Here is an 18,287-nt window from a genome sequence, read left to right on the forward strand (position 1 = left end):
GCTTGTAGAATTAAAACAAAGCACTAGCTGACAGAAACTGCATGGAGTGGCACTCCAATTCAGAGATGGACTCAGTCAGTGATTAATATAAAATTAGTCATAGATTAGTCATAAATTTTTTCCTTGCATAAATCATGCCTAGTTTCACTTAAAATCTGATAGGTTAGTAATTTGAAAGCCTTTACTTAAACCTTCTGCAGTTTGTTCTTGCTACTGATCTTACAAGTACTTCATTAAATGGTCTCTCTGGTGTTACTCTTCTCTGACTGAGGAGATTATCTGTAATATTTCATTATGCTTCCCGAAAGTGTTTCTTTGCTGTGGCAGTTGGCTATGTTGTCTATATCCTCCAATGCCGGTATGTTGATTCAGTGATGTTTGTGCTTGTACATTGTTCAAATGTACTGGTTTATGGTAGGAAATGTTGTTGTATGAGGTACCAGCTGCTTTGGTCACTGGAGTTAATGATGTGGTTAGTTTTCCTCAGGTCCCTTTAGTTTTCAGTTTGGGTTTCTGTGTGTGCCAGACCCCCTGTTTTTGGGTCGAAACTTGGTTTTGAAGCTCAAGGCTGGCACTTGCAGGATGGACAAGTACTGTTTCAGGTTTCAGCTGTGGGTTTAGTAATATCCAAAACCAGACTGGTTTGCTAATGTGGATGCTGTATGGTTTTTGTGTCAAAAGATGTACAGCCTTCTAGAAACCAAAAATAAAGATATGGGCTAAAGCATCTGTGTTTTATGCATTTGTCTCAGTGCAGCTAGGCTGTCCCATCATAAATAAGAGATGTGTTAGGTGGTCTGCAGCAGCTGAAAAATGTATCCAGGGACAGGGTGATTTAAATGTGAGAGAGATTGTGTGTTGGTGGGTGATACTTGGTGTGGATAGATGATGTATATGAATGTGGGGAAATGACTCAAGCTGCAGCCCTGATTACTTCCATTCAGGTTCAAACCAGCCTTTGCCCAAAGGCCTTTTACAAAAAATTGTACCATTGGCATAGCAAAATAAAAGATATGCGTCAAAGACTTTTCCCACAGAAAATCATTAGGTCCCCAAATCATTCCAGTGTTTCTTCATTGCTTTACTTCTTGGCTTTAAATCCTCTACCCACCTTTCCAAGTAAAGATAACTGGACGTGATCAGCCTGCATTGGTGACTTCCTTGGAAATATACATGTTATTAATCTTCCTTCATAAATTTTTGAGTCAAGTTGTAGCTATTGATTCATTCTTTAAAGAGCAAAGAAAAAATTAAAAAGAAAAATGGTCCATTAACACAGACTAAAGGCAGAGTGTACAAGCATCAGATATGCATCTCAAGCAAGAATCTTCTCAATGTAAGCTTTAAAAAAAATTAAAAAAAAAAAAAAATTCTTCCTACTGCCCAGCATAAGCTAGGTATTACCTACCATTGGAAAGGGTGAAAGTGTACGGCCAAGTTCTGCAAAAGTAACTTCTAATACATGGAGACCCGGGGGAAGCCGAATAACGAGATTGCAGAAATGCCTGTGCATGCCTCGACAAGAAGCAGCGCTGTGCCTGTGTGGGAGCCTCTGGACGGCCTCCGCGTACACTCGTGTGAAGCAGGGGCTCGGCCAAGCTCCTGCAAGTGTGGCTGGGCTTTCGGGAAGAGGGGTCTTGGCCGCGGGTGGAGGGTGGCTGGAGGAAGCCGAGCGCTGGCTCGTGTTTTGTTGCCCAGAGGGGTGTCTGTGGCAGAGGAGGCCTCTTGGCACCTCTTCTCCTGGCGGCCAAGTGGCAGAAGGGGACGGCTGCCAGAAGAGATCCAGGTGATCCTGCCTGGAGAAAGCAGAGGCTTTCGCGTCCCCGCTCTGAAGGGATGAGCGGTCAGGATGCGCGCGGAGCTGCTGACCGCCGGGGAAGCGCCGGCTGTGGCGAGATGTCTCCCGGAGAGGGAACCGTGCCTGCTGCGAGCTGTCGGCGTTACAGGCAGCAGCCGCTTCCATCGCAGGGCAGAGCGGCTTGTCTGAACCTTTGCTCTGGACTTCAAGAAGCACTCCCTGTCTGGGAAACTGTGGCCGCCGCCTTTTGTGCTCTGCCCTGCGGCAGGCTGAGCTTTGCTGTGCGGCTGATGCTGTCCTCGGCAGCCGCAGCCCCTCTGCCTGGGTCCCTTCTCCCCGTGTGATTTCTTGGTGCCGAAAGTCCCGAGTCCGTTGCCCAGATGACTTGCCCGCCAGTCTCACCATGTCCTCAAGGTGTAAATGGCCCAATTACAAAACCTTCCTTGATCAGAAACGATTAGGCAAAGCAGATCTTTATTTTTGTCCAGCAAAGAACAGACATAAACCAGATTATTTGCTTGCAGTACTCATGCGTTCTTCCAAAAAATGTTCCTGAAACAAAGCTTCTAGTAGGCACAAAGCAAAGAAATAGTGCTGCACCTTTCTTGCTAACCTGTGCCCCTTAATGCAGTGCAACATGAGAATTTTTCAGGTCTTTAGGCATAGAGTTGTGTCCTGTTTAAATTCATACAGCATGCAATTGTATGCAGTCGTGCTGCTTGAATTTGAAAAAGATGTGGGTGGCTATTGTAGAAAACCGTTGATTGGCAAGGAGAAATATTATTGCTGAACATGCAAGATTATAGGATTAGGATTTGTGTTTTCTTCCTGGTTAAGAGATTATAGTCTGGAAAGGACAAAAAATTTCATGTTGTGCACCTCCTTTTCTTTTGTCTTGCAGTACTTTTTTTTGTTGTTGTTGTTGTTGTTTCCTGGGGATACTGGAAAGGTTCCTCCAGGGCATCTATATTTTGCGATGTTCTCTGTATGAAAGCAAAAACCCAATTAACTTATATCTCACCTGGTTTGCCTAGTCTTGCACTTCTTAAATGATCGTTCCTAAAAATTGGCTCTTGATTATGGGAGTGGTTTTCTGGGAGGTTGGTTTTTTGATACTGAAATTGAACTTAGATTGAACTTGGTGGAGAGCTTATCTCTTGCTGTCGAGGCTGGAGAACTCCCGTCCCCCAGACACCTGGCTGCCTGTGTGCCCACTGATCGGGGCTTTGTGGCACATTTATCATGTGTGATGTAAGAGCAGCTATTCCCTCAGCTGCCGTTCTTGGATGATAATTTACCCTTCCAGCTAAACCAGGAAAACTCCACCCTTTCCCAAAAGTCCCCACAAGTCCCAGTTTTCACCCAGCGTCCCTGAGCTCCAGACTTCCCCTGGGGGCTGTCAGCCTTCCTGGCATCCTAATGCGGGTCACAGGGTAAATCCCCCCGGATCTCTGTGTCCTGTGGCCCGTTCAGCCGGGAGAAATACTGGGGTGAACATCATAGCCAGCCCTATTGGAATTACTTTTGAAAACAGTCTTCAGAGGCGAGGTGTGCAAGAGAGGTTTCCTTATCTCTAGGATTAGAGGGAGTCTGAGATTTCTGGGGAAGTTTGTTAGTAAAAATTAAATTGAGTTTGAGGAAGGAAGGAAACGGGGGGGTGGGAAATGTAGACTGCTTCCCTAGCAGCCTTTGAAACAAACTGAATCCTTCTGGTGACAGCACACAAGGCAGGGTCTTAAAGCGGTTAGTTCACTTTTGAGAAATGCCTGCAAGTGGTCCCTTCCTCGTTCGATAGCGAGCAGCCGTACAGCTTGCCCGAGGTGTGGGCTGTGTATGTGTAACTCTGACTCTGTTGAGAAGGAAATGACTAAACTTTCTGTCAAACCACAGTAACAAAGGACATCTTTGATTTACCAAAATAGTCACGGCAGAGAGGCTCAGGAATAGCTGTGGTGCTGCTGGCACCCCACGCCAGGGAGAGCAAATCAGTTGGAGATCGGTACTCACGGGGAGCGAGACTCGCCTGTCCTTAAAGACGGTGTCGATGGAGGGAGACAGACCTGGCAGGGCTGGGAGGGAGCTTCATTCTGAAGAGCTGCGGGGACTTCCCAGTGGCGGAGAAGACGATGAGGAAATTGGGGCAGGGTTGTTGACCACCTCTAAAGCGGGTGTCAAGACGGGCAGACCAGCTGGCCGGCCAGCCTCACGCCGCGGCGCACAGCATCAGAATCCCACAGCCGCTGTGCTCCGCGTCTCCTTCCCCGCTGCCCGACTGCTGCCTGCGGGTCCTGGCAGCCCGGGCGGTGGGAATCCCAAAGATGTCCTGTCAATTTGTGAGCCTCGTCTGGCTCAGCTGGAGTTGAGTATTTGGAATGAAGGGGAGAAGCTCCATCTAATTGTAGGTTTTCCATTTCAGCCCTTGGTATTACTTTAAGCAGACTTAAAATAACACTGTTAACTAACTTTTTTTTCCCTAGCTTTGTGGTTCCATATATGACATTCTGCAGTACCCTTTATAGAAACCTCAAATATTTTTTTTCCCCGCCTACCATGCCTTGTCTCTTTTTCCATCTAACAGATGTTTTTTTTTCCTGTCTTGTACAGGGCTCAGTACATAATTATTCTGTTGCAATAGCCTGAAGCCCCAGCTCTGTGACTGAGTCTGCTCGCACAGACTTACGTGTCCCTGTCATTTGTGTTCTGTGTAATTTTTTTCCATGGTGTTTTTGTTCAATCTAGTCAAAAAAACTGCTCTGAGAAGCAAGGAGCACCCAAATATTTGTGTGCCCTGAGACCATCTATTATAGCTTTTTAGTATCTAGACCTGAAAATGCTTTTGCCTTTTTTTTTTTTTTTTTCCTTTTCCTTCTGCTTATCTCCCAGTCATGCACAGGCTGAATTCTTTCTGTTCTAGTTTACACCTTCTGGATATTTGCAGTTGGTCTTTGTTGCCTCAAGTCAACAAGTAGTTAGTCTGTGTCTCTTTAGCCCTACATTTTTTTTGAGCTGATTCTTTGCTTTCCGATCGTATTGCTTGCTTGTCCTAAACTTCTGTTGGTTTGGCAAGATCTGTAATTGCTCATAGTGTGATTTTTGTTCAGAGAGCAGCATCTCACCATGTTGGTGCAGTGTCCCAGGTGGGGTACACTGGAGTGTTCCTGGTTGTTTCAATCATTCTACCAGCTGTATTTCACTGAGCACTCATATATGAGTTACTGATTCTTCTGTCTCTTCTAATGGGAGCTGAGTAATTGCCTAGGTTTAGAAGTTTTTTGTTATTGGTCTAGAGTTTCATTCCCCAAACTTCCCTTTTGCATTTCAAATTCAAAGTTTACCCAGAACCTTCTCCTGGAACAATTTTGTCAAGCTTCCTGCACCAAATAGCTCTTATTTTGACCACAGTCTGTAGATGGGAGTATCCGTGACTAAAACTTTCTGTCAAACCACAGTAACAGAGAACATCTTTGATTTACCAAAATAGTCACAGTAAAGAGACTCAGGAATAGCTGTTGGGAATGAGCTGTAGGATTGGTTCAGTGCTATGGGCTGCTCTGACTTCCACTGGCTTCACTTCACGCTCTGATCTCTAGACGTTCAATGCCGTGGGGTGCTTGGTTGGCGTTTTTGGAGGTGTCAATAGTAAGAAAGAAGCCTTGCAAGGCATCTTCACCTTCGTTTTGTGTTATATGTGTATGGTCAGCTGGAGAGGTGGAGGGCAGGCACAGGCCAACCATGTAATGTAGGAATACTGAGAGATAATGTTGCTGGGAATTATTTGGAATAAACAAGCTCATTTCCCTTTTGTACATCAGTTGTCATCCTTTAATCTCTTGGTATTGGCTTTTTTTTAACGCTGTTATGTACGTCATCCACTGTGCTTCCTGTATCCTGTGTCACATGATGATAAACTTTTATAAGACATCACTGTTAAGTCATCTCGGACTTTGTAGTGATTAATTAAATTATTTATTTCTCTCTTTTCAGTGTCAGAAGTTTATATGGATCAGTGGTACTCGCTCAAGAGTGACAGTGGAGATCAGCATTAAGTCTGCTCCTCTGGGTGAGTAATTAACCCACTGCGTCGTTGATGTCTATTATCTACGTATCTGCTGGTTTTGCTTGATACCTTACACAACAGTTCCTTTAGGCTTTTATTTCAAATGTCATTAAAATTATGTTGTATACAGCTTCCAACTGTTGGAGTTGTAGAAGAATGTCATGCTGCTTCTGCTTGTATAGACATCCATTTATTTGGTATCTTTTAAAGGATAGCCATCATTTAACACAGTCTGAGCTGCTGTTTAGATTCAGGGAGGCTTTCCACATTTTAAAGACAATGGATTTGGAGTTAACATATGGACTGTGGCAGAGTAATGAAGTGTATTTTGATTATCCAAGAAATAAAACTGAAGTGACCACTGGAGCTGTTCTGTGGCATATGATGGGCTCAAGCAGTGCCAGTGCTCCAGTACGAGGCCCACTGGACTTGCCGTGCCCGTGTGATGCAGCTGCGCTGCGTGCGTGCAGTTAATCTGACTCAGCAGGTCTATGGCAACGTGCAAAGAAACTGTCAAGAGCTTTCAGATTACTGGGGCAAGGTTATGTGAAAACGCATTCAGCAAGATAGACTATCTGTTGCATTAGCCCTTGGAAATGACCCAGTTTAGTTGACTTCAAGGAGTGGCATTTTGCATTGGTCCAGACTGATTTGATCCAAGTAGCTTAGTGCATGTCAGAGCTGGCAGTCTTGTTTCGGGGATGGTTATCCCTCATCTAGTTTGTTTTGGATATTACAGTATGATCTAGCATGATTTAGCACCCTAAATTCCAGCAGGAAAGCTGGGTTGAATTGCTGCGTCTGCACTTCAGCCATGTACCCTGCAGCTGGGATGTGCTCGCCCCTTACCACCACCCCGAGGTCCCAGCTGCTCGCTGGGTCTCTCCTGACTCGTGCTGCTGCACTCTTTCATATTCTACAACCGCTAGCCGAGACCAGCGTCTACCAGCATGCTGTATCCCGTGTCTTGGCTTGCTGCCCTTCAGCTGCTCTCGTCTCTGAACCGCTCATCCTTGCCTTGTCACTGGATGAGGATTGCAGTATTCGTTTGTACCGTCCTCTTTGAGGTGGTGTGTGTTAGCCTGCCAGAGAAGCAAGTGTACCTCCCTTTCTGTGATGCATCTACGTCAGGCACATCTGGTGACTTGTTCATATGTCCAGGGCCCCTGAAAGTCTGCCTGTGTCAGCTGCCAGCTTCTGCCCCAGAGCTCTACTGGGCTGCTTCATAAGGCTGTGTCCCCACTCCAGCTGGGACTTGTTGCCTTTTTGTCTACCCTTTCTGTGGTGGATGGGCTGGATCCCCCTCCTATTTCTCTGCATCCCAGATCTTCCCTGTGCCACCCTGGGGCCAGCTGATAGGGTCAGCGGTGGCTGCTGTTCCTCACGATGTTTAACAGCCTGAGACCCAAGGGGTGCTTGCCTTGCACCCACAGGTTTGCTAACAGTCATTGGGCTCTGGAAAGGGCAGCACGCACCTCCTCTGCTGCCTGGGACCACTGGTGCACTGCCACCAAGGGCTCGGGGCTCTCCTGGCTTTGGTCATTGCTGTTCCCTCGCGCTGTCCTACCTCTGTAGCCTTGCTGCAGGCCCACAGTATGCGAGGACTGGTGTCTCATTTGAAATGTTATTTCCCTTCTTTTACTCCCTTTCCCTCTCCATAGCCTTTGGAGTGCCTTTTCTTGGATCTCTGACACTTCCCACGCTAAATCACTGTGTGTGAGCTCTCTCTGGATTTCACAGGGTGCCTGAGGTCTCGCACCGGACCTGGAATGAAGTGGGTGTTGCTCCTTGTTTGTCAGGAACCCTAAACTCCAGTGCCAAATGCTTTTGTTCCCTGGGTTTTTAATCAGAGGTCCGCTGGCTCCAGGAGTGGTTATCACCTATTGTCTCTCATACTGGTAACGTTTCTTCAGTTGTATTGCTGCTTATCAGAGTTGCTGGGATTACAGTCCAGCTGGCCCTACACTCCAGCTGGATTTGAGTTGGTCGTGGCTGTAAAAACATCATTAAAAGTCCGATGCTGGCTGGCAGCCACGTTCTGCTGGATGCATGTTTGGAGACTTTCAGTCTGCTGGCATCACCGTGCAAATGTCTTGCCTTCACTGGAAGTCTCTACCTCTTTGCTCTCCAGATGCTGTGCTGGTTTCCCCTCCCAAGGAGCAGCAGAAGTTTTGGAACCAAAATCTGCTTTGTTTTCCCTGTTGCTTGTGCTATTGCTCGTGGGAAGAGGTGTGTGTGTCCATGTCCATCCTAGGCTGTGGTAGCAGGTGCTCAGTTCTCCTTTCTTTGTTCCTGTAGCTCCAGTACTGGTGTGTTTCTCTGGTATTTGAAGGCACGCTGCTTGAGTCAGCTCCATTGCCCATAGCAATCAGTCCAGAAAGCTGGAGCTGATTTCTCTGGCTGCTGCTGGCTTTCACCATTAAACAAATAAATAAGAGCCTCTCCTAACAAGATGGCAAGAAATTCCCATGCTTGACTTAGCGTTCACAGGAGCAGTGGGCTGTGTTTCAGGCAGCTGTCTGCTTCTCCCAGCCAGGGGGAGGAACACGGCCTTTCTTGTTGTGTTGCCCCAACTTCAGCCCAGATGTCTGAGCTCCGATCTCACCACACAGGATACCCTGATGTGTTTTGAGTGGAGTTTCAGTGCCTCTGCCTGCTGCCTCTATTTAGCCGTAGAAGCACAGATTCCCATCCCTTTGTTCCCTCCCTAGCAAGCACTGTGTTAAACATAGTGCTGACAGTCCAACCGTGACCCACAGCAAGGCAGCATGTATAAGTAATCCAGAAAAGCTAAATAATGCTTTTAAAATAAGCCTTAGCAGAGAGAGATGCTTTAGTGTGGTGCCATGAAGACACAAACCTGGCTATGTCCATGTAGCCAGATCCAGTCATACTTTCTGTGGCTGCTGCTCTTTCCTAGAAAAATCCGCACAGGTTTTCAGGTACATCTTCACCTTGTTCCACCAGTTCTTGGGACCACTTTTAGTTAAAGTCTGCGCTCCATGGCAGCAGATTGTCTGGGTGTCCAAAGCTGAGACAGAGCATGCACATGCAGCACTGAAATAGCACATGTCCAGTCCACCCTGTTACCATGCCTGCGTACAAAAGGCAGAAATTAGTATTTGTTGGTTTTGTTGGGGTTTTTTCCCCAATGTCGCTTTGAATATGGGAGGGACAGAACATCTCATTACTGCATTTATTAGCACTTGCTGCCTTGTTCTGCAGGGTCCAGCTGTCACAGAGCTTTTCTTGGGCTTTTAATAGTTGTGCTAAACTGAAATGTGCTCAAAATAGTTATAATTTAAAATATTTCCCCAGAGCCTGTGGCTGCTCTGCATGTTTGTGGGAGGTGTAACACTGCCCGCGGACGGGGTGCAGGGGTCCCCAGTCCCCCCCAGTCCCGCTCCTGCCTGGCTGCTGGAGCAGAGGGGTCGTGGTGTGCGTGCTGGGGCACGCGTGGGGCAGAGGCCCGTCGGGGCCAGGGCAGGGAGTGGGGCGGCTGTGGGACACGGCGCAGGGAGTGGGGCGGCTGTGGGACACGGCGCAGGGAGTGGGGCGGCTGTGGGACACGGCGCAGGGAGTGGGGCGGCTGTGGGACACGGCGCAGGGAGTGGGGCAGCTGTGGGACACGGCGCAGGGAGTGGGGCGGCTGTGGGACACGGCACAGGGAGCGGGGCAGGTGTGGGACACGGCACAGCTCACACTGCTGCAGCTTCAGGGTGCGTAGGGCAGGGGTATTGCCTTCGTGTTGACGTGTTACCCGAGACCGCTGCACAGCGAAGGGTCCAGTGCAAGGTAAAATTTGTCATTTGTAGGAAATGTGGTGCCTTCCCCTTGCCCAGACCTCCCCCTGCCATAACCCAGTATGTTGTCGGAGCAGTATTAGGAACCCAGTATGTTGTCAGAGCAGTACTGGGACATTAAATGACATGGGGATACTGATCAGAGGTCAGTTTTGATCTGATTTGCTGCTGGGTTTGGTAAGAGTTAAAACCACTGATCTATTTATTTATTTTTGAGTTAAGGTTTCTCTGGTGTGAATGACACCCTGTGTGCCGTGTAAGCCTGTCAGCTAAGCAACAATCCTTGGACTGGAGGCGATGGGGAAGGAGAGTGCCACCCTGGCAGGCAGTGGTGGGGATGGAAGGAGGCAGGATTTTCCGGGTTGTTTTTTCCTCCCTTTCTTCTGAGACGCAATATTGCTGCTTGCAGAAAGCAGTATGTCGTTATGCTTCTGCTCTTCGCATTTTATGTGATGTGGTTTGGGTAACGTTAATGTAACTTAACGTCATGCTCACCCACAGTACTGACGGTGGCTCTCCAATATACATAAATCTCTGCAGAGAGGGAGGAAGTTGTATTTATCTGTAAATAGTTAGCATACTGCCCCGTTTATCTAGCACATGACCTCTCTGTTGCACACTGCACTTCCCTGCCTCCCTCCCATCCGGTCCTTTTTATTTAATTGACTTTCCCAGTCCTGACAGTTGCTGTATGTTCACAAAGCATAAATTCATCCCCTCCAAAGCTTTCAAATCTAATTTCATTTCTTCCCTTACTTTTTGGGAAATTTTTTGCTCTCTTAAAGACTGAGAATGTATGTTTTCCCTATTTATTTAGACAAGCTTATTTTGTCTGCAGAAACCTGGTCAAATGTTACATTTCTTTTCTTGCATTTATAATTCTGTGAGGTTTATGTATTGGGAATAATCTTTGTGAGCTGGAAGAAGATTGTCCAATCTGTTTTAAGATGTCCCACTTTCTGAGTATTGCATCTCATTAGGAATACAGTTGGCTGTTTGCATGGCTTTTTTCTTCGTCTGTATAGCTTGGGGGAGAAAATACATCATTTCATCATCTAGTAATAATGCTTGGCACTTTGTTTGCGTCTTCAAAGAACTATACGGCTATGAATTGAATAATTTCTATAACATTGTGTAGTAGTTTCTCATTCTTATTTGCCCATTTTACAGATGGGGAAAGTGAACAAGAAGTCAAGTGACCTTAGGCCATGAAGGGAGAAACAAAATCAACTTGAGTTCTCAGCTCCCTGACTTGTACTAGAACAGCACCACACCTCTCTCTTGTTTAAACTAAAGAAGGGGGGTGAGGGGGGGAAAGAAAGTTTGATTCTGGTCAACAATAAAAGGAAAGGGAGAGCTGTTTATCTTTAATGATCTTGCCTAACCTTGTTAACTACTTAGTTAAGTGCATTTGGTGGTGGTGGTTTTTTGGTGTTTGTTTTTAAATATGTTGTCTAACTTACTGATGTGGTTGTCACTTCTCAGCGTATTGTTCGAAGTATGCGAGGAATTGTCTGGAGTTTATAAAGGCGCAGCAGTGTGTAAATTGGGTTAGGGTTGTTGTGGAGGGGAGGGTGTTGCTCACTGCCAGCTGGGGGATCTCTCTGCTCCTTCCCTCCTCTTCCCCCTTGAACCAGAAGAAGGGGAAACATTTTCTGTAGTATTTGGAAATATTTTTTCCCCATTTTGTTTTCTGTCTGAGACTGAGATGGGAAAAGCGAGCCATCCTAAGTGGGGACTGTGTTAACACATGGCATATATAGAAACTAATCCTTCTTGTCTCATCCACCACATGCCGTGTTAGGATTTTTTTTTTTCCCCTCATGGGCTGTAGTGGAAGCTGTTGGCTAGAGTGGTGTCTGGGATTACTTAATTTGCAGAAATAATTTTAGACAACTGCACTAGGCTATAGGGCTTGATTTACAGCTGCTTAATTAACTGACAAGGCCCCCAAATGTGTTGCATGTTGTATAGAAAAGGTGAGTGCCGCAAGTAGTGAACAGTGGAATTATGAGCTCTGTTACAGAGGGAAGTCATGGTAACAATATTGTTAACTACTTGTTTAAAGTTAGTTAAAACTACTTTTTTCAGGAACTCTGGCTTTTTACAAAGGTGCTTTGGAGCACCGGGCAGCGTTAGAACAGTTTAGTCCTCTTGGGGAGGACAGATAATCTGCATGGTGAAAAGTGGCTTGGTGCAGAGGAGCATGGAAATCACACAAAGAATTTCTCCATCTTTCTTTGGAAAATCCCGTGGCAGTTTCTCCACAGGTTCTCAGAGGTTCCCTGGCCACCTTCTGGCTGGCTTCAGAAGCCTTGTTTGATAAACTTTCTGGTGAAAGTCTTGCGTGACTCAACACAACTTTATTCTGGGCATGCCCTGCTAGTGAATGCAGTGGAGAAGGCAGCTGTCTTCAGCCACGCGCTCTATCTGGGGATGAAAAACTTTGCTGAGCCTTTTTTAGGGGCTGAAGATTTAACTCCAAGATTATATTTAGTTTTCTGTTTCTGGTGAATGGGACAGATATCCTGATGCCTTAGATGAGACCTTCAGTGCTGAAGAGCAGCACCGAGGTATTGTAGCCAGTATTTTTTTTTTCCTTTTCCTTTGAATCTTTTACGTAGCTGATAACCTCATTTATACATGCTTCCTTCTCCTGAGCCATGGCATGGTCACAGGGCTCCGGTTTCATCTAGCATTTCTCATGATACCCAAATTGCTGATTACTTGTCAGCTGACTTTTTGAGCACCTGAATGTGACTTTTCATTAATCTGGATGTTTTTCCCTTGCTGGGCTTGGGGAGCCTTCAGGGCTGGGTTGGGACCTGAACTTTGCAGCAATAAGTGCAGAGCAGCTGGTACGTAGGCTTTCATGCTTTACTTGCAGGGTGCGAGCACTTGTGGTGGGGTCTTTGTGTCTCTCCTTTGTCATCTGACAACTTCTCTCACTAGACTTTGATTTCAGCTGCTTAGAGGAAATGTCAGCAGCTCAGCGTCTGAGGAGCTGCATGTTTGCCTTGGGCTGTTTTGTTGTGTTTATTTTTTTTAATTTTGTGTTTTGTAATTTTTTTGAGGTATTGCATCCAAAAACGGGGAGTGCTTCCAAGAATGTGTTCAGGGCGAGTTGCTCAGAGCATGCTGATACCTTTACCAAGGAATTCTTTTGAGATACTTCAGCTATCTCTGTGTGTTACTTCGATATACAAAATTAAGAGAGGGAGGGAGCTACCTGACTGTCTGGATACTTCTTCCTTCTCCTTTTCCCCCCAGTGCAAATTCACCAAAACTCAGGTTAACTTCTCAGCTGTGAGAAGAATTGCATATCCTTCTGCTCGGCAGAGCCTGGAGAGTTGGATGCTGCACCTGGCCCCGCGTGGCAGCTGCTCCTTGGAGCACGGTTGCCCCAGGGTCCAACACAGTACTTGCGGGGCTGAAGAGGGCTTCTCCTGCTGTTGCCTCTTTGTGGCTGTGGTTGTGCCAAGCATGAGAACCAAGAGCAAGGTTGTTTGGGATTTTTTTTTTTTTTTTTTTTAATGCTTCCTCCTAACTGTTTGCAAACAGCAAAGAGAAGGGAGAAGCTGTCATGTATTACAGGTTGATTGCAAATCACAAACCATGGGCACTCAAGAGAGCAAGAAAGTATCGGGAGAGGGAGAAGGGTGGTGGGAGAGGGGACATCAGCTTGAATGGAAGGAAAGAAGTGGGAGATGGCAGCCAGAAGGTGATCACGGCCAGAGGGAAGCAGGGGGCAGGTACTGGGGTGGGTACCAGAGCCAGTGCGGTTCCCTGTGGTGAACTTTACTACTACCCTCCCCAGTTTTATTGGTATAACTAAGAAATTCCATTCTGCAATAACATAAGGGAACACAGAGTACTTTTTTCACTCCGAAGATCTCAAATTTGCAACTTCCATGCTAAACCTACCTGCCTAACCACCCATATCCCCACACCCTCATGTGCAAACCTTGCATGATAGCTGGACTTCTTGTTGCCCCCCTTTCTTAACAGTTCTACTTGGTGTAGTAGGTCTATCGTAATGTGACTCCAGGATTCGGGGTGGCTTTGGGAAATGGCTAGGATTAGCAGGACAGGTGATGATCTTTGGCAAAATTAAGTGGTATGAGCCAATGTTTAAGGGAAGCCACCTCAGCTGCTGCTTCAGGAGGAAGGTGTGTTGTGCCATGGGGTGCACAGGGTGTCAGCAGGCACACACCTTCCCCTGGGACCAGCTTGGGCATCCCCGGGCTGGGACGTGATGGCCCAGGTGTGCAGATGGCTCTTGGCCAAGAGGGGCTTGGATGGGGCTTTTTGTTTGGGTTTTTTTTTTTGTTTTGTTTTTTTTTTTGCCTGGGGCATTAAACTGCTGTCAGAAGGCTCTGGGAACTTTTAAGGTCTTGACAGAAAAACCAGCTGTTGTCATCTTTTCAGCTCTCCTTACAACAAATTGGCCGGTTTTCCGTTTCTCCTGTTTTTGAAAGGCTGAGTTGATGCTGACTAGGTTTGACAAGTGATAACCAGGAGCCTGGCTGTGTTCTCTTTTGTGATTAAAGCTATAAGCTGGCCCTCTGAAGTTAACATGGCAATAGCTTGCAGGTTGAGGTATCTGGAAAATATCAAGGAGTAGGCGACAAGGTGTGAAAGGCAAGGGCTGCTCAGAGTGGTGAGACCGCTCCAGAAACCTGCTGGGAGCAGGGACTGGGGATGGAGCAATGCTCCGCTGGCAGCATGGTTCACCACTGACAGTGGCAGCGATGGCAGCGCGAGTGGTGCTGGTTACAGCTAAAGATGGGCCGAAGCAGGAGCTCTGTGTCAAACCTCCCTGAGTTTTTCTGTTTGTCTGAGGGAGGCTCAGATCCATACTGCATAAAACTGATGTCTGTCTCAGCCTGCTTATCTGCTGGCCAGCCCATACACTCACTCCCAGGTGTTCTCTTATCTCAAAACCGGAGATGCACCTGAAATTGTCCTTTCAGGATTTGGAAGCTTTTTTGATAAGTCTGTCTGTCTGCAAGTGCTTTCAAGGACATGTCACACTTTGAAATCACGGTATTAAAATAATTGCCTTTGAAATGAAGGGAGGGTCATGTGCCCTACATCAGAAATTCCTCTTAGTGCTTATTAATCCAGTATATAAATGTCATGGCTTACATCCACAGGGTGTTTATATTGAATTTTTAGCTGTATCAGTATCTCTTACTCTTCAGAATAAATGCCGTATAATCTAGTTATGAGCAATATTCTTAATTTAGATACAAAAATAGGACATAGACAAATCTGAGTTACGGTAAGAAAGTAGGAGAGGAAATAGCCTTGCCTCATGAGGGGAGATCAAATTCAATTGAATCGTCTAGTGCTTAGTGTAATGGTAAGGCCAGAGAATTCAGTCTGTTTCATTAGGATGGCAGAACAATTGCCAAATTTTTCTCTTATCTTTGTTTTTTTTCTGAAGGCCTGATTCTCCTCTGGTGTGTCTGTACTGAGGTGTGTAACAAGGGGGTAGGTTGGGAAACACCCTTTCTCCTTTTTCCTCCCCCCTGAGCAGATCAGTGCACACATAAAGCAGTAGGGGCTTACGCTTATCCACCACCTCCAACCCCTGGTTTGAGCGAGATGAAGTTGTTCTTTAGAGACCTACAGTGAGCGACACTGACAAGGAAAAGATGCGCATTTTGGGAGCAGAATCATCCTTGCTGTGGCAGGCAGGCATCATCCGAGAGCTCGGACGTCTGAAACACCTTCCTTGCATAACTAAGCCAACGGTCCTACGCCTGGAGGAGGTCCATTTTCTCATGCCCTTAGCAGCTGTTTTTAAATAACAACAGTGAAACTAATAATCATGTAAGCATCAACCCTGTGACCTCTCTCATATGGTAGAGCAGCCCTTGTTTGCCCTGATTCGCTGAGTATTTTTTGTTTTCTGTATGGAGTCACGCTTATAGGTCACAGTGGTTCTATGTAACCGTAAGTAAATTTTTCCTAGAAATATCTTGGTAAAGAAGTTGCTTCTCTGTGCAATGGTGGTGTCACACTGAATCAGAGTGATCTGGAGCAAGATCCTTATCGGAAGAGAATGTGTCTTTGTTGCAGGTTTGATTTGAGTTTTGTAACTTCAGCATTTCCCTTGGGCCCAAACCACTGCCCCCCTTCCCCTGCCACCATAGGAGTGCTCTGGTAGTGCCTCGTAAGTGGAGAAGCAAGGCAGGCTGTAGCCACAGTGATCAGGATGCTTGTGGAGACTCGCTCGTGTTCAGTTTGTGACAGAGGTCGTGTCTGGTGGCTGATGGACTGAAGTCAGTCAAGGTGAGGAGAGCTGGTATTTTACTGTGGACCTTATAACAGAGGGCTGATATTACTGAAAGCACCCGCAGGTTGCACAAAGCTGGCAGGATCTGTATTTCGAGGGTCCTGATTTGGTCACTTAGTCAAACAGGCAGCCAGTGTTAAACATGTGCCCAGTACCGTTGACTTCAAGTGGCATGCTTTTGGACACAAGTGGTGTTTGGACACATGCTTGTCCAAATGTGGGCTTATGCAACTTGCTGATCTCAGGCTGGGTGGGTCTTGCTGAAAAGATCCTGTGCTGACAGAGAGACTGTCTCTGTTTCAGGCTGTGGTTCAGCCAGGTTGTCAATCCAATTTAAGGGGACCAGATTCTAAACACTGTGCAATGCTGAGCTGATGTAAAGCTGCTTTGCTGATAAGGAGCTGTTTAAAATATTTGGAAAGTTCAACTCTGCTGTGGGACTGGGCAACCAGTCCTGGCTGCACTCACAAGACTCAGCGCCAGGGGTGTTTTGGCTGGTTTGCCCACTTGGCTTGATGCTGACCGGTCGAGACTTGATGTGCCCTGAGTGGAGTTCTGCCTGAGGTCCACCAGGCAATAGCAGTGGTAAAGTAGCTGTGGTGGTTCTGCCACTTGGGCAGCAAACAGCCATCTGTGTCCATGTGCAGACAGAAAATAGGGTTATGCATCCCATCAGGTGCTGCAACGTTGCTGGGAAAACCAAAACTGAGCTGATGGCAGCTCTGGTCCCCTTTGTATCTGTTCCCAGCTCCCACCATGAGATGAAAATCAGATAGGTGTGGGGGGGTGCCATTCTCTGCCACATCTCTGGCTATCTGGGGGAGAGCCTTGTTGACTGTCAGTGTTTCATCCCAAAAATAGTCTGGCAACGGAGCAAAGACAGTCTGCAATTGCCAGCTTGCAAGTGCTCGCAGGAGCCTCTTTGTGGGTTTGGTGTTTTTTCTGTCCGAGACCTAGGCACGGATTTCCATTATTGCTGCCTTTCCTTTCCTTTCCTTTTTCCCTGCCTTTCCTTTCCTTTTTCCCTGCCTTTCCTTTCCTTTTTCCCTGCCTTTCCTTTCCTTTTTCCCTGCCTTTCCTTTCCTTTTTCCCTGCCTTTCCTTTCCTTTTTCCCTGCCTTTCCTTTCCTTTTTCCCTGCCTTTCCTTTCCTTTTTCCCTGCCTTTCCTTTCCTTTTTCCCTGCCTTTCCTTTCCTTTTTCCCTGCCTTTCCTTTCCTTTTTCCCTGCCTTTCCTTTCCTTTTTCCCTGCCTTTCCTTTCCTTTTTCCCTGCCTTTCCTTTCCTTTTTCCCTGCCTTTCCTTTCCTTTTTCCCTGCCTTTCCTTTCCTTTTTCCCTGCCTTTCCTTTCCTTTTTCCCTGCCTTTCCTTTCCTTTTTCCCTGCCTTTCCTTTCCTTTTTCCCTGCCTTTCCTTTCCTTTTTCCCTGCCTTTCCTCCCTCTGCTTCTGGTCCTTCTCAGCACAACAGTTTGCTACTGTTTATTGCTTCCCTTGCGGTTTTGGACACTGCTGGAAGTTAACACCTTTGCATCCTGTGAGTATCTAGAGTAGCTAACCTTGCCTTCGCTTGCATGTTCCTCCTCTTTTATAGCCTATCTTGTCATTTCATTTAGGGAACTTCTTTGCAGCTGTGCTCCTCTTCACAAGATCTCTGCCAGCTGTGCTGTGGTGCTCTGGGCAGAGAAGTAGGAGTGATGTGCACAGACCAGCACGAATGTGGTATTGTGTGCTCTGGATAGTTCCTGCAAGTGCTGATCTGGATCAGATGTCTGGTGCCAACGCGTTTCTTGGTGCCTGGGTGCAGTATTAAGGTATGCTTCTGTCTTCAGAGGGCTGTTGTCAGCCAGTGATAGTGCCCTGTCACTGAAGGTGGGGGCAGCACCGCTTCGAGCAACTGAAATAACTGCCTGTTGGGAGGATGGGAAAACAAGCCCAACAACATTTCTACATCAGAAGAAACTATTAGAGTAGTCAGTTATGACGGCAAGAAACTGTGTGCATACGCAACAAATAGTAATGGACTATGTCTGTCTGCTTTAATGCTTCTACTATCTGATTAGTTGTCAACGTCTGTTAATTTCTGCTACTGCAAAATATGTAGACAGTTCTGAGGTTTGCATTAATTGAGGGTGTGTGTTGTGTATAATTTACAGTGTATTATGACAGCCATAGTGAATGCAGTGATCCACACCATGGAGCACTGACATATGGCTGAGTTGCTATCTTCTGTATTATCTAGAACAAGTTTGGAGCCTTGCTGGCATTACAACAGGAGAGGAAACATGTGTAGTCATGTTACTCTCATTAAGCATTTGCATATGGCTCTTTG

The 18,287-nt window shown here is 46.6% G+C and overlaps 1 protein-coding gene across 15 annotated transcripts in view; it reads left to right on the top strand.

Annotated features, from left to right (window-relative positions):
* PPFIBP1 (PPFIA binding protein 1) overlaps positions 1-18,287 on the top strand; it is a 117,385-nt gene that overhangs the window by 26,649 nt on the left and 72,449 nt on the right. For all 15 annotated transcript variants that reach the window (XM_052789194.1, XM_052789198.1, XM_052789195.1 and 12 more), the window contains exon 2: positions 5,783-5,858. The gene's annotated coding sequence lies outside the window, so the exon portion shown is untranslated. The remainder of the gene's footprint in view (positions 1-5,782; positions 5,859-18,287) is intronic.

Source organism: Harpia harpyja, chromosome 6, assembly GCF_026419915.1.
Source record: "Harpia harpyja isolate bHarHar1 chromosome 6, bHarHar1 primary haplotype, whole genome shotgun sequence".
Lineage (NCBI taxonomy): Eukaryota > Metazoa > Chordata > Aves > Accipitriformes > Accipitridae > Harpia > Harpia harpyja.